We start from the raw sequence: 12,295 nt of genomic DNA, 5'->3' as shown, positions 1-12,295 counted from the left end.
CACGTATTCTCCAGAGATGCTGCCTCACCCGCTGAGTTAGTCCAGCATTTTGCATCTTTAACTCCGACCATAAAGCAAGTTGTCATCGTCTTTGGAAGTTCCGCAACTTTACAGGTTTCTCATGGCCTGCAGACCTCAACTATTTAAAATTAAGTAGGGCTCTGTTACACGAATGGAGAAAAACGGACAGATAACATTTCAGCTCAGGACCATTCATCCATTCCCTCCACAGATGCTGCCTGACCTGCTGAGTTCCTCAAACAGTCTGTTTATTTGCTCAAGATTCCGGCATCTTTCTAATTCAAAATGTATCGTGAATAGGTAGATGGATGGTGTGGGCGCGGTGTGCCATAGGGACTTTTCCATGCTGAATCTCTGAGCTAAACTAAAGACAATTAAGAAGATTGCTTCAACGTAAAGAAGGGTCCAAGTGTAAAATATAAAGAAGGCATCCAGTAAACTTCCAACATAAAGAAGGCATCCAGTCTGGGTCTGTAGTCTCTGCATTCTCAGATGTGGACAAAATGAATGAGCAGAATGGCCTAATTCAGTTCCTCTATCTTATGACCTTCATGACAGTTATATCAGTCCATAGTTGGGAAGGAAATGTCCTTGATTATATTGTCTGCATTCCTGAGGTAATGTGAAGTGTAGATGGAGTCAGAGGTACAGGGTGAATGGCATCAATGTAAGTGGGTAATAGGTGGGAGGAGAGATGATCGAGGTAGAAAATGGAGATGGAATTTTTTATTCCGTTTTAATCATTTTATAGTTCTAACAAATTCACGAAGAAGCCACTGCAAACTTCGGATGTTCGGCCCATCGGATCTGCTCTGCCATTCGAACATGGCTGATCTACATTTCCCTTTCAACCCTTTTTTCTGCCTTCTCCCCGTAACCTTTGACACAATGACTAATCGAGAACCAGTCAATCTCCACTTTAAAAATACCCAAAGACTTGGCCCCTTGCTGGGTCTTGGTGAAAATAAACCAGTAACACTACCCCATTCAACAATGCAGTGAATAAAGTATCATTCGCAACATAACCTAATGACTAGGATGCTTTAAAACCTTTTTCTGTTCTTCTGCCATATACAGTAAGTACTACTGACGTTTCCTTTACAGATATATATATATATAAAGGTCAAATGTTGGCTGCCACAGGGCAAGATCATTGTTTAGCTAAATAGAAGTTGACTGCTTTGATTTTTATACTTTACATTAATCTCCCCACCCACAGAATGCAGGACTGTAGTTACAATACTTAATATATACTGTATAGGTTTGATTTGGGAACAAGACCGCAGGAAATTGCAGCATTGTGGATGTAGCCCAGTCCATCACAAAAACCAGACTCCCCACCAATGACTTAATCTACACTTCAAGTTGCCTCGGAAAAACAGCCAACATAATCAAAGCCAGTTTCCACCCCAGTCATTCCTTCTTCTCCCTGCTCCCAACCGGCAGAAGCTACAGCAGCTTGAAATTGTGCACCACCAGACTCAGGAACAGCTTTTTCCCCCTGGTATTAGGCTTCTGAATAGCTCTTCCATAAGCTAGGGTACTGTTCGATTCACCTCCATCCCATTGCGGACATTGGACTTTGTCTCTGCAACTGATGCTCTACAATGTTGAGAACTATATTCTGCACTTTATATCTTCCCCTTTGCTCTACCTATTGTACTAGAGTTTTTATTTATATACTGCATATCTGATCTCTTTGGATGGAGAGATCTCTTTGGATAGAGAAAACAAAGCTTTTCACTGACAACCTGGCAATAATAAAACTAAACCTAAAATGGCTTCTCGTTAATGGAATAATGTTAGACGTGTGTATTGAAAACTTTGTCCATTGCGTTCAGTGCTCCAATGTGGACTCCTGTACATCGGCGAGACCAAGCACAGACTCTGTGACTGTTTCACTGAACTCTTTCCGCTCGTTCCGCCAAGGCCTACCGGATCTCCTGGTTGCTAACCATTTTAACGCCCCTTCCCATTCCCACACTGACCTTTCTATTCTGGGGCCTCCACCATTGCCAGAGTGCCACCCACAAACGAGAAGACAAACACCTCATATTCCACTTGGGTAGCTTACAACCCAATGGTATGAACAATTTTAAGTAATCCCACCCCAATACGGACCCATTTCTCCCACCATCTCCTAACCCCTACCTGTGCCGGTAATCCTACTCCTTTCCCCTCTTTTGTACACTCATCTCCTATTCATGTCCCCCATTTTCCTTTTCTTTCCCCCTCTTTCCCCTCCCACATCCCTTTCCACCTATATCCCTCCCTCCAGCTTTACATTTCACTCCTCTCTATCTGACACCTTCTTGTCTCCTTTTCATCTCTTGCGTTTGTCGCTTCCTCCTTCCATCTGCTAATCAACCCCCTCACCTGTATCCACCTATCACTATAGAGGCTTTGTCCCACCCCTACCTCTTCCAGCTTTCTCCTGCCTACGACAATCAGTCTGAAGAAGGGTCCCAAGCCGAAACATCGACTGTCCATTCTCTCCACAGATGCTGCCTGATCTGCTGAGATCTGCTCCAGAACTTTGTGTTTTGCCATTGAAAACATTGTTATATTCTAGTCGACTTTGTGGGTTATTCAACGAAGAAAAATTCTTTTGTTGTAAATAGTTTATGGGTGTGTGTTTAAAGGCACTTTTTGCACAGTTTATTTCGTTTAGTTTTGTTTCGAGATACAGCATGGAAACAGGCTATTTGGCCCACCGAGTCCATGCCGACCATCGATCACCCATTCATATTATTAAGAAGGAACTGCAGATGCTGGAAAATCGAAGGTACACAACAAATGCTGGAGAAGCTCAGCGGGTGCAGCAGCATCTATGGGAAAATCGAAGGTAGAACACAATTCCGCTTGGGGAGTCTGCATCCTGGGGGCATGAACATCAAATTCTCCCAATTTTGTTAGTCCTTGCTGTCTCCTCCCCTTCTCAGCCCTCCTGCTGCGAAGGAAATGGGCTCCAACTTCTTTTCGGGATCCGAAAACGTTTGCCTATTTCCTATTTCCTTCGCTCCATAGATGCTGCTGCACCCGCTGATTTTCTCCAGCATTTTTGTGTACCTTCGATTCTCCAGCATCCACCCATTCATATTTGTTCTGTAATCCCAGTTCCTACACTCTGGGGACAATTTTCAGAGACCAATTAACCTACAAACCCTCTCGTCTTTGGGATGTGGGAGGAAACCCAGTGAACCTAGAGCAAGCCCACGTGCTTACAGGGAGAACAGGGCAGCACACTGGCGCAGCGGTAGAGTTGCCTCCTTACAGCACCGGAGACCCGGGTTCGATCCTGAATATGGGTGCTGCCTGTACGAGTTTGTACGTTCTCCCTGTGACCTGCGTGGGTTTTCTCCAGGTGCTCCAGTTTTCGCACTCCAAAGACGTGCCGGTTTGTAGGTTAATTGGCTTCTGTAAATTGTCCCTAGTGTGTAGGGTAGAGCTAGTGCATGGGTGATCGCTGGTCAGCATGGGCTTGGTGGTCTGGAGGGCCTGTTTCCGCACTGTATCTCTAAAGTGAAGAGGCTGTGCAAACTCAACACCTTGTGTATCAGAATTACTAGTGATTTGATGGTGAGGATACAATAACCATGAAATCACACTCTAAGACTTGGTCATGATGAAATACTAACATGTTCACACTGGCCAACATTATTTACAATTTGTGCCGCAACTTCAATCAAGGGTAGTTAAGCAGTTAAACAGGAAAATCAGGAATTTCAGACTGATATGTATCTTCTCACTTTTACCTTTGCAAGCGAGTCATTTCACTGTCTCCCCTCCATTCAGTAATGTTTTGAGCCCAGTGTTTGTTATCCTCACATTCTGTACACAGGCTAAACTCACCACATATTTTCATTTCACCCATATTCTTCAAATACCCTGTTAACAACCTTCGAGGAGTTATTTACTGATTTTAGTCTTTAGAGTTACAGCGTGGAGCCAGGTCATTCGGCCCATCAAATCCGCGGCGACCAGCAATAACGCTCATATACTAGCACTATCCTACACACTAGGGACAATTTACAGAAGCCAATTAACCTACAAGCCTGCACGTTTTTGGAGTGTGAGGAGACCGGAGCACCTAGAGAAAACCCACGTGGTCACAGGAGGAACGTACAAACTCTGTACAGACAGCACCCGTATTCAGGATCGAAGGCGGTTTCTGCTGCTGTAAGGCAGCAATACTATTGCTGCGCCAATGTGCACCGCTTGTGTGGTATTCACTTTGTTTCTGGAGATTTGCACATAGAACAGTTCAGCAAAGATACAGGTCCTTCAGCTCACAATGTCTGTGCGGAACATGATTGTATTGTATATCTTTATTGTCATTTCCTGAGTATTCACATACCCAGAGGAAACAAAAAAACGTTGCTCAACCAGTGCCCATTCAGTGTGCATTAAAAATAAATAGAAATAAAAATACATATATCATGAACAAATTAACACTCTACTAAACATCAACAGGTGTTCCGATTGGCAGCGGCACGACAGTGGTTCTGCTGCAGTGTGTCCAGGTTGGTGGTTGGTGCGCGATAGTTTGGCAGGGGGCAAAGTCCGTTTATCAGTCATATAGCCTGCGGGGAGAAGCTGAGGAGCATCCTGCTGGTTTTGCAGCTAATGCTCCTGTACCTTTTCCCAGATGGCAGGATGGAGAATATGTGATGCGATGGGTGGTAGGGGTCTTTGATGATGGAGATGGGTCTGCTGATACATCTCTTCCTGTATATGTCCAAGTTATGATACCAAGTTATATTAATCTGCTCTGCCTGGATATGATCCATATCCCTCCATTCCTTGTATATCCATGTGCCTATCTAAAAACATCTTAAATGCCACTATCCACCACCCCTCCACTACCACCACCCCTAGCAGTGCATTCCTGCCACCCACCACCAACTGTACCTTTTAGGCTGTACCCCTCTTACCTTCGAATTATATCCTCTAGACTTTGAAAGGGGAAATGGTTCTGACTGTTATTAAGGTGAAAAATATGGATAATGGTTTTAGTTTACTTTAGTTTAGAGATATAGCATGGAAACAGGCCTTGCGGCCTGCCGACCACGCAGACCAGCGACCCCTGCACACTATCCTACACACACTAGGGCCACTCTACAATTATACCAAGCCAATTAATCTACCTGTATGTCTTTTGTTTTCTCATATTATTCTCTCTCCTAATCCAATATTTAATTCTCCCTCTTTTTCTATAAATAAATGGATGTTAAACTCACCTAATTCTATTTTTGTCCCCTGGGCCCTATGCCCCTGTCCCACTTAGGAAACCTGAACGGAAACCTCTGGAGACTTTGCGCCCCACCCAAGGTTTCCGTGCGGTTCCCATAGGTTCCCGGAGGGTTTTGTCAGTCTCCCTACCTACTTCCACTACCTACAACCTCCGGCAACCACCTGCAACCTCCGGGAACCGCACGGAAACCTTGGGTGGGGCGCAAAGTCTCCAGAGGTTTACGTTCAGGTTTCCTAAGTGGGACAGGGGCATTTACGCTGTTGATATTTCAGTCATTAAATCTGATTGTTTAAGGTAGACAGTGGACAATTGACAATAGACAATAGGTGCAGGAGTAGGCCATTCGGCCTTTCGAGCCAGCACCGCCATTCAATGTGATCATGGCTGATCATTCCCAAACAGTACCCCATTCCTGCCTTCTCCCCATATCCCCTGACTCAGCTATTTTTAAGAGCCCTATCTCTCTTGAAAGCATCCACTAAGATCACCCCTCATCTTCCAAGGGATAGAGTCCCAGCCTGCTCAACCACTCCAAACAGCACAGGCCATTGAGTCCTGGCAACATCCTCATAAATCTTCTCTGCACCCTTTCCAGGTTGGTACTTTTTTTACAGGATAAACAGGTTGTTGATAATTTTAACTGAAGGATGTAAGGATATTAAGTCTGAAGAAAGGTCTCAACCCGAAAAGTGACCTATTACTTTTCTCCAGAGGTGCTGTCTGACCCGCTTAGTTACTCCAGCATTTTGTGTCTATCTTTGGTTTACACCAGCATCTGCAGTTCCTTCCTGCACACTACCACTTAGATATACATGTGTAGGAAGGAACTGCAAATGCTGGTTTAAACCGAAGAAGGACACAAAAAGCTGGAGTAACTCAGCGGGACAGGCAGCATCTCTGGAGAGAAGGAATGGGTGACGTTTTGTGTCGAGTCCCTTCTTATATTTCCATTCCTGTTCCACTTACTTTCTCTTTCATTTTCAAGGAGTTAAATCATGCCTTTTCCATTCATTGAACATGTCATTTATGAACTAACTTTTGAATTCCTACTGGATTGAGAAGGAACTGTTTATAATATTCTGTATACTGCCTACTTACGTCCAAACAGTTACAATGGGATGACAGAAAATGCAAAAAAACGTGTGATTGATTATATTTGCCGGTGAAAGTAGCCACAAACATACGGTCAGATACTTGGTGCGTCACTAGTACTATCTGCTGGGGATCTTAAAAGGTCAGCCCTAATTGTGTTAGACTTATCGAGGAACACTTCAGTCAAAACTCGAGTGGATACTACAGTTATCGTATTAGTAATACTGACTGCCATGGCAAGTTACGCAAGTGGAGAGTAGCTCTGTGTTTGAGATGTAAGGTTTACTGGCATCCATGTAAGCTTATCTAAGCCTTTAGTCTCATTTACCGGGATCAAAATGTCAGCCATTAGAAATATTTCCCCACTTGTACATTCAAAAGGTTAAATAACGTCTAACATGTGGGTCATCAGTTTTAAGAGGACACTGATTTTGAACAGTTGTGTTTTTTAAGTGTACGTTCAATTCAACTTTTCCATGATACTTCTTCCCCACAAACTCAGATATAATGATGTCAATATTGAATTGTAAGGTGGCTTGGCACTCTTTCTCAGTTTTACTTTCCCCATCCAAAAATGAAAGAAAATGAGATGTTCTGAAATGCATCAAAGCTTAGGTACCAATTCTGAAGTTTGCTTGTAATTTATTTATATGCTAGGAACTGCAAATGCTGGTTTACAAAATAAGTAATTGTGTAGACAATAGACAATAGAAAATAAGTGCAGGAGGAGGCCATTCGGCCCTTCGAGCCAGCACCGCCATTCATTGTGATCATGGCTGATCGTCCCGTATCAATAACCCGTGCCTGCCTTCTCCCCATATCCCTTGACTCCACTAGCCCCTAGAGCTCTATCTAACTCTCTGTTAAATCCATCCAGTGACTTGGCCTCCACTGCCATGTGTGGCAGGAAATTCCCTAAATTCACAACTCTCTGGGTGAAAACGTTTTTTCTCACCTCAGTCTTAAATGACCTCCCCTTTATTCTAAGACTGTGGCCCCAGGTTCTGGACTCACCCCACATTGGGAACATTTGTCCTGCATCTAGCTTGTCCTTTTATAATTAGGAAGGCAATGCTGGTTTAAACTGAAGATAGACACAAAAACCTGGAGTAACTCAGCGTGTTAGACATCATCTCTCAGAGATGCTGCCTGGCCGGCTGAGTTACTCCAGCATTTTTGTGTCTCGAAGATATTGTGTGCTAGAATAACTCAAATGGGTCAGGCAGCATCTCTGGAGAGAATGGACAGACAATGTTTTGGGTGGGGACCCTTCTTCAGACTGGATGTCGAAAGTGGGGAAGAGGAAGAAAGCTGGAAAAGAGAGGTGGGGACGGGACTAAGTTTGGCAAGTGATAGATGGATACAGGTGAGGGTGGGTCTTGATTAGCAGATGGGTGGACAAAGGTTAGAGATGAAAGGGAAACAAAAGGTTGACAAATGGGAACAAACGGAGTCAAAAAGGACTCTTGGAGACAAAAGGGTATCAGATAAGGAAAGAAGAGGAGTGATAGATAAAGCCAGAGGGAGGGATATAGATGGAAGGGGTCGGGATCAGGGTGGGGTAAAGTTGCGGGATTATGGGAGAAATGTGTGTGTACGAGGATGGGTGAAGGGCACAGGAAATAGAGGGGTTTATTATTTAGGATTGGAGAATGCAATGTACATACCATTGAGTTGGAAGATACCCGAGCGGAATATGAGTTGCTGTTCTTTTAGATACAGAGAAGGTGTTTGCAATGGCTGGAAATATCAATACCAGAGGTCACAGACACGGTATATGTGATATGCCATTTAGAACCAAGATTAGGATATACTTCTTCTCCCAAGAAATGGTGACCTTGTAGACTTCTTTAAACAAAACACACTTTGAATATTGGAGACACAAGGAACTGCACATGCTGGAACTTGCTGGAAATCACAAAGAGCTGGGGTAACTCAGTAGACAGACGACAATTCAGGTCTGAGGAAAAGTCCCGATTTGTAAAGCAGGGTCCTGACTCGAAACGTCACCTATTGATGTCCTCCGGAGATGCTGCCGGGCCCACTGGGATTTATGCCCCTGTCCCACTTAAGGAAACCTGAACGGAAACCTCTGGAGACTTTGAGCCCCACCCAAGGTTTCTGTGCGGTTCCCGGAGGTTGCAGGTGGTTGCCAGAGGTTGCAGGTAGTGGAAGCAGGTAAGGAGACTGACAAAAACCTCCGGGAACCTCACGGAACCCTTGGGTGGGGCGCAAAGTCTCCAGAGGTTTCCGTTCAGGTTTGCTAAGTGGGACAGGGGCATTTACTCTAACACTTTGTGTCTTTTATTGTAAACCAGCATCTGCAGATCCTTGCTTCTCAATCTGAAATAGTCATTTGTCCATTCTCTCCACAGATGCTATCTGACCCACAGAGTTCCCCCGGCACTAAATATGCAGGAAGGAACTGCAGATGCTGGTTTATACAGAAGATAAGCGCAAAGTGCTGGAGTGGCTCAGCGAGTCAGGTAGCATCTCAAGAGAAAAGGAACAGGTGACGTTTTGGGTCAATATCCTTCTTTTCAAATTGTGATGGTCCGGTCTGAAAAAAGGTCCTGACCCGAAACGTCACCTGTCCCTTTTCTCCAGAGATGCCTCCCCACCCACTGAGTTACTCCAGCGTTTTATGTCTTTCTCCCCAGCACTATGTGTTTCTTTTAAGATTCCAGCATCTTCGGTTCTATTTGAATCTCCAGAGAGGTTTAAACATGGTTCAGGAAATGCTAAGAACCGATATAGGTTTAGCTGTATTATTGTCTCAATAATGGAGGCACAGTGATTTGCATGCTATCCAAACAGACCAGAAACACCACACATAGCTATAATCAGTTCAAACTCAGGTTTTATAGATAGAGTAAAGGGGAAGATACAGAGTAGAATGTTGTGATTTTGTTTGCAAACCTGCATCCTTGTGTCCCGATCTGAAATGCTGTCTGTCCGTTCTCTCCACAGACCCTGCCTGACCCGTTGTGTTTCTCCAATACTTCTTTGTGTTTTTCTCATACTAAGAAAATACAAGGAAGGCCAATCTTGCAAGTGCAAGTCTTCCATCTGCACCGCACTCTCCATCAATGTCTGGGATTACATGATTGCACCAGAGAAACATAGAAAATAGGTGCAGGAGGAGGCCATTTGGCCCTTCAAGCCAGCACCGCCATCCATTGCGATCATGGCTGATTGTCCCCAATCAATAGCCCGTGCCTGCCTTCTCCCCATATCCCTTGACTCCACTGGCCCCTAGAGCTCTATCTAACTCTCTCTTAAATCCATCCAGTGATTTGGCCTCCACTGCCCTCTGTGGCAGTGGAGGCCAAAGGGAAGTTTTTTCTCACCTCAGTCTTAAGCAAAGATCCTAGCCACTTGGTCTTAAGTGGCCTCCCCTTTACTCTAAGACTGTGGCCCCTGGTTCTGGACTTGCCCAACATTGGGAACATTTTTCCTGCATCTAACTTGTCCAGTCCTTTTATCATTTTATATGTTTCTATAAGATCCCCCTCATCTTTCTAAACTCCAGTGAATACAAGCCTAGTCTTTTCAATCTTTCCTCATATGACAGTCCCACCATCCCAGGGATCAATCTCGTGAACCTACGCTGCACTGCCTCAATCACAAGGATGTCCTTCCTCAAATTAGGAGGCCAAAAGCTGTACGCAATACTCCAGATGTGGTCTCACCAGAGTCCTATACAACCCAAAAGGTACAAACAGTATCTGCTCTCTTTGGCCAGTACAAACGGAGCCCAACTGTGGACGGCACAGTGGCGATGGATGGCACGGTGGTGCAGCGGTAATGTTACTGCCTCCCAGCACCCGAGACCCGTGGTCGATCCTGACTGCGTGTACTGTCTGTATGGAGTCTGTACGTTCTCCCTGTGACCACATGGGTTTTCTCCGGGAGCTCTGGTTTCCTTCCACACTCCAAAGACATACGGGTTTGTAGCTTAATTTGCTTTGGTGAAAATTGTAATTTGTCCCTAGTGTGTAGGATAGTGCTGATGTACAGGATCACTGGTCGGCATGGACTTGGTGGGCCGAAGGGCCTGTGTCCACGCTCTATCTCTAAACTAAACTACAGCAACATGCCTGACATCCCTATTGATTTGAATGTCAAGTAACTAATGTAAAACAACACTTGAAAATGTTTTGGGAAATGTCAAATCATTATCCATATACAGCTCATTACACTGAGATGCCAAGAAGGCCCAAATATATAAATCAATATCAGACTCGAACGATATAATTGTCTGTGTGTGCCATTCTCAGTCCATCCACCAAGGTTATAACCTTTATCCGCTTGTACTCTGACCATCGTTAATGGCACCACTGATCAGTAGAACTACTTTTCAATCTTGTCCTGACATGGTTCACTTTATACAATTCCCCACCATCAAAAGGATCTGCAGGAGTCGCTGTCTTAAAAAGGCAGCCGGCATCATCAGAGACCCACACCCCCCTGGCCATGCTTTCATTTCACTCCTGCCATCGGGAAGAAGGTACTGCACATCACAAGTCTGAAAACTGCAATGTCCAAGTTCAGGAAACGCTTCTTCTCAACAACCATCATTCTCTTGAACACTACAAACACTTACTAAACCATAAACTACAAAGTGTCTTGGTTGTACTAGGGAACTTGGGCGTTTCTCTTGCACTGATATTGCTTTTTTTTTTAAACTTTCTTTTGTTAATTGTATTACCAGCATGAACATGTTTACAGACCTGTTACGCAGCTGCAGGTAAGAATGTCATTGTGGAGAGGAGACACAAAGTGCTGGAGTTACTCAGCGGGTCAGGCAGCATCTCTGGAGAGCACGGATAGATGATGTTTCGTGACTGGACCCTTCTTCAGACGCTTCTTTGTTCCTTCTTCAGTACATAAAAACAATTAAATGCCCTTGAGTCTTGACTCAGGAAAGGCATGGGAATGAAATGATTTGAGTGCTATTCAAGAATTTCCCGTTTTCAATTGCCCGAAATTTGCTTCCAATTTAATTTAATTACTAGCAATAGCCAAAAGGACATCTTGACTCTTGAACAGAAATGGGAAATGCTTAGCTGGAGCAGCTTAGTAGACCAGGAGACATCTATGGGAAAGGGAAACAGAGTTAAGGGGCTGTCCCACTGTGGCGACCTAATCCGCAAGTTCTGGCGAGTTTGCCCTGGACTCATACTCACAGCATCGTCGACACGAGGTCGTAGGTGGTCTTTGTAACTCTCCTTCATGCTCGAGAGTAGTACTCGTGGCCTCAGCTAGGTCGCTGGAAATTTTTTTAAACATGTTGCCCGCGAGTAAAAAAAGGTCACCATGGAAAAAAATCAAAACTTTTTTTACTCGTAGGTTTAGTCGTAGTGGGTCGGCATGGCATTCGTAGGTAATTGAGGGTAGTGGAAGGTAATCGAAGATAGTCGTAGATAGAATTCAACATAGTCGAAGGGAGGTCGAAGGAGATCGAAGGAGGTCGATTTCACTTTCCATTATTCGGTGTCCAGTTTTTCCGAAGCTAGTCAAAGCTGGTCTTCAACATAGTCGAAGGAGGTCTTCAACATGACATTTTTTTCAAACTCTCCTAAACTCTTCTAAACTCGCCAATTAGGTCCCCGCAATGGGACAGCCCCCTTAATGTTTCAGGTGAACAAGAAACACTGGAGTAACTCGGAGGGTCAGGCAGAACATGGATTGGTAACTTTTTGGTTGGGGATTCTTCTTTAAACACAAAACCAGCATCTGCAGTTCCTTGTCATTACACAGTTTTTCAGGTGAAAGACCTTGACCTGAAATGGGAAAGAACAGAAAGTAAAGTTTAAAGCTGCACAGCAGGTTGGGTAGGTCTTTGATGGTTTTTTTTTCCAGTTTTTAGAGATACAGCATGGAAACAGGTCCTTCGGCCCACCGTGTCCACCCTTTCTCACTATC

This window comes from Leucoraja erinacea, chromosome 22, assembly GCF_028641065.1.
Source record: "Leucoraja erinacea ecotype New England chromosome 22, Leri_hhj_1, whole genome shotgun sequence".
NCBI classification, from domain to species: Eukaryota; Metazoa; Chordata; class Chondrichthyes; order Rajiformes; family Rajidae; genus Leucoraja; species Leucoraja erinaceus.
This window is presented reverse-complemented; position numbering follows the sequence as displayed.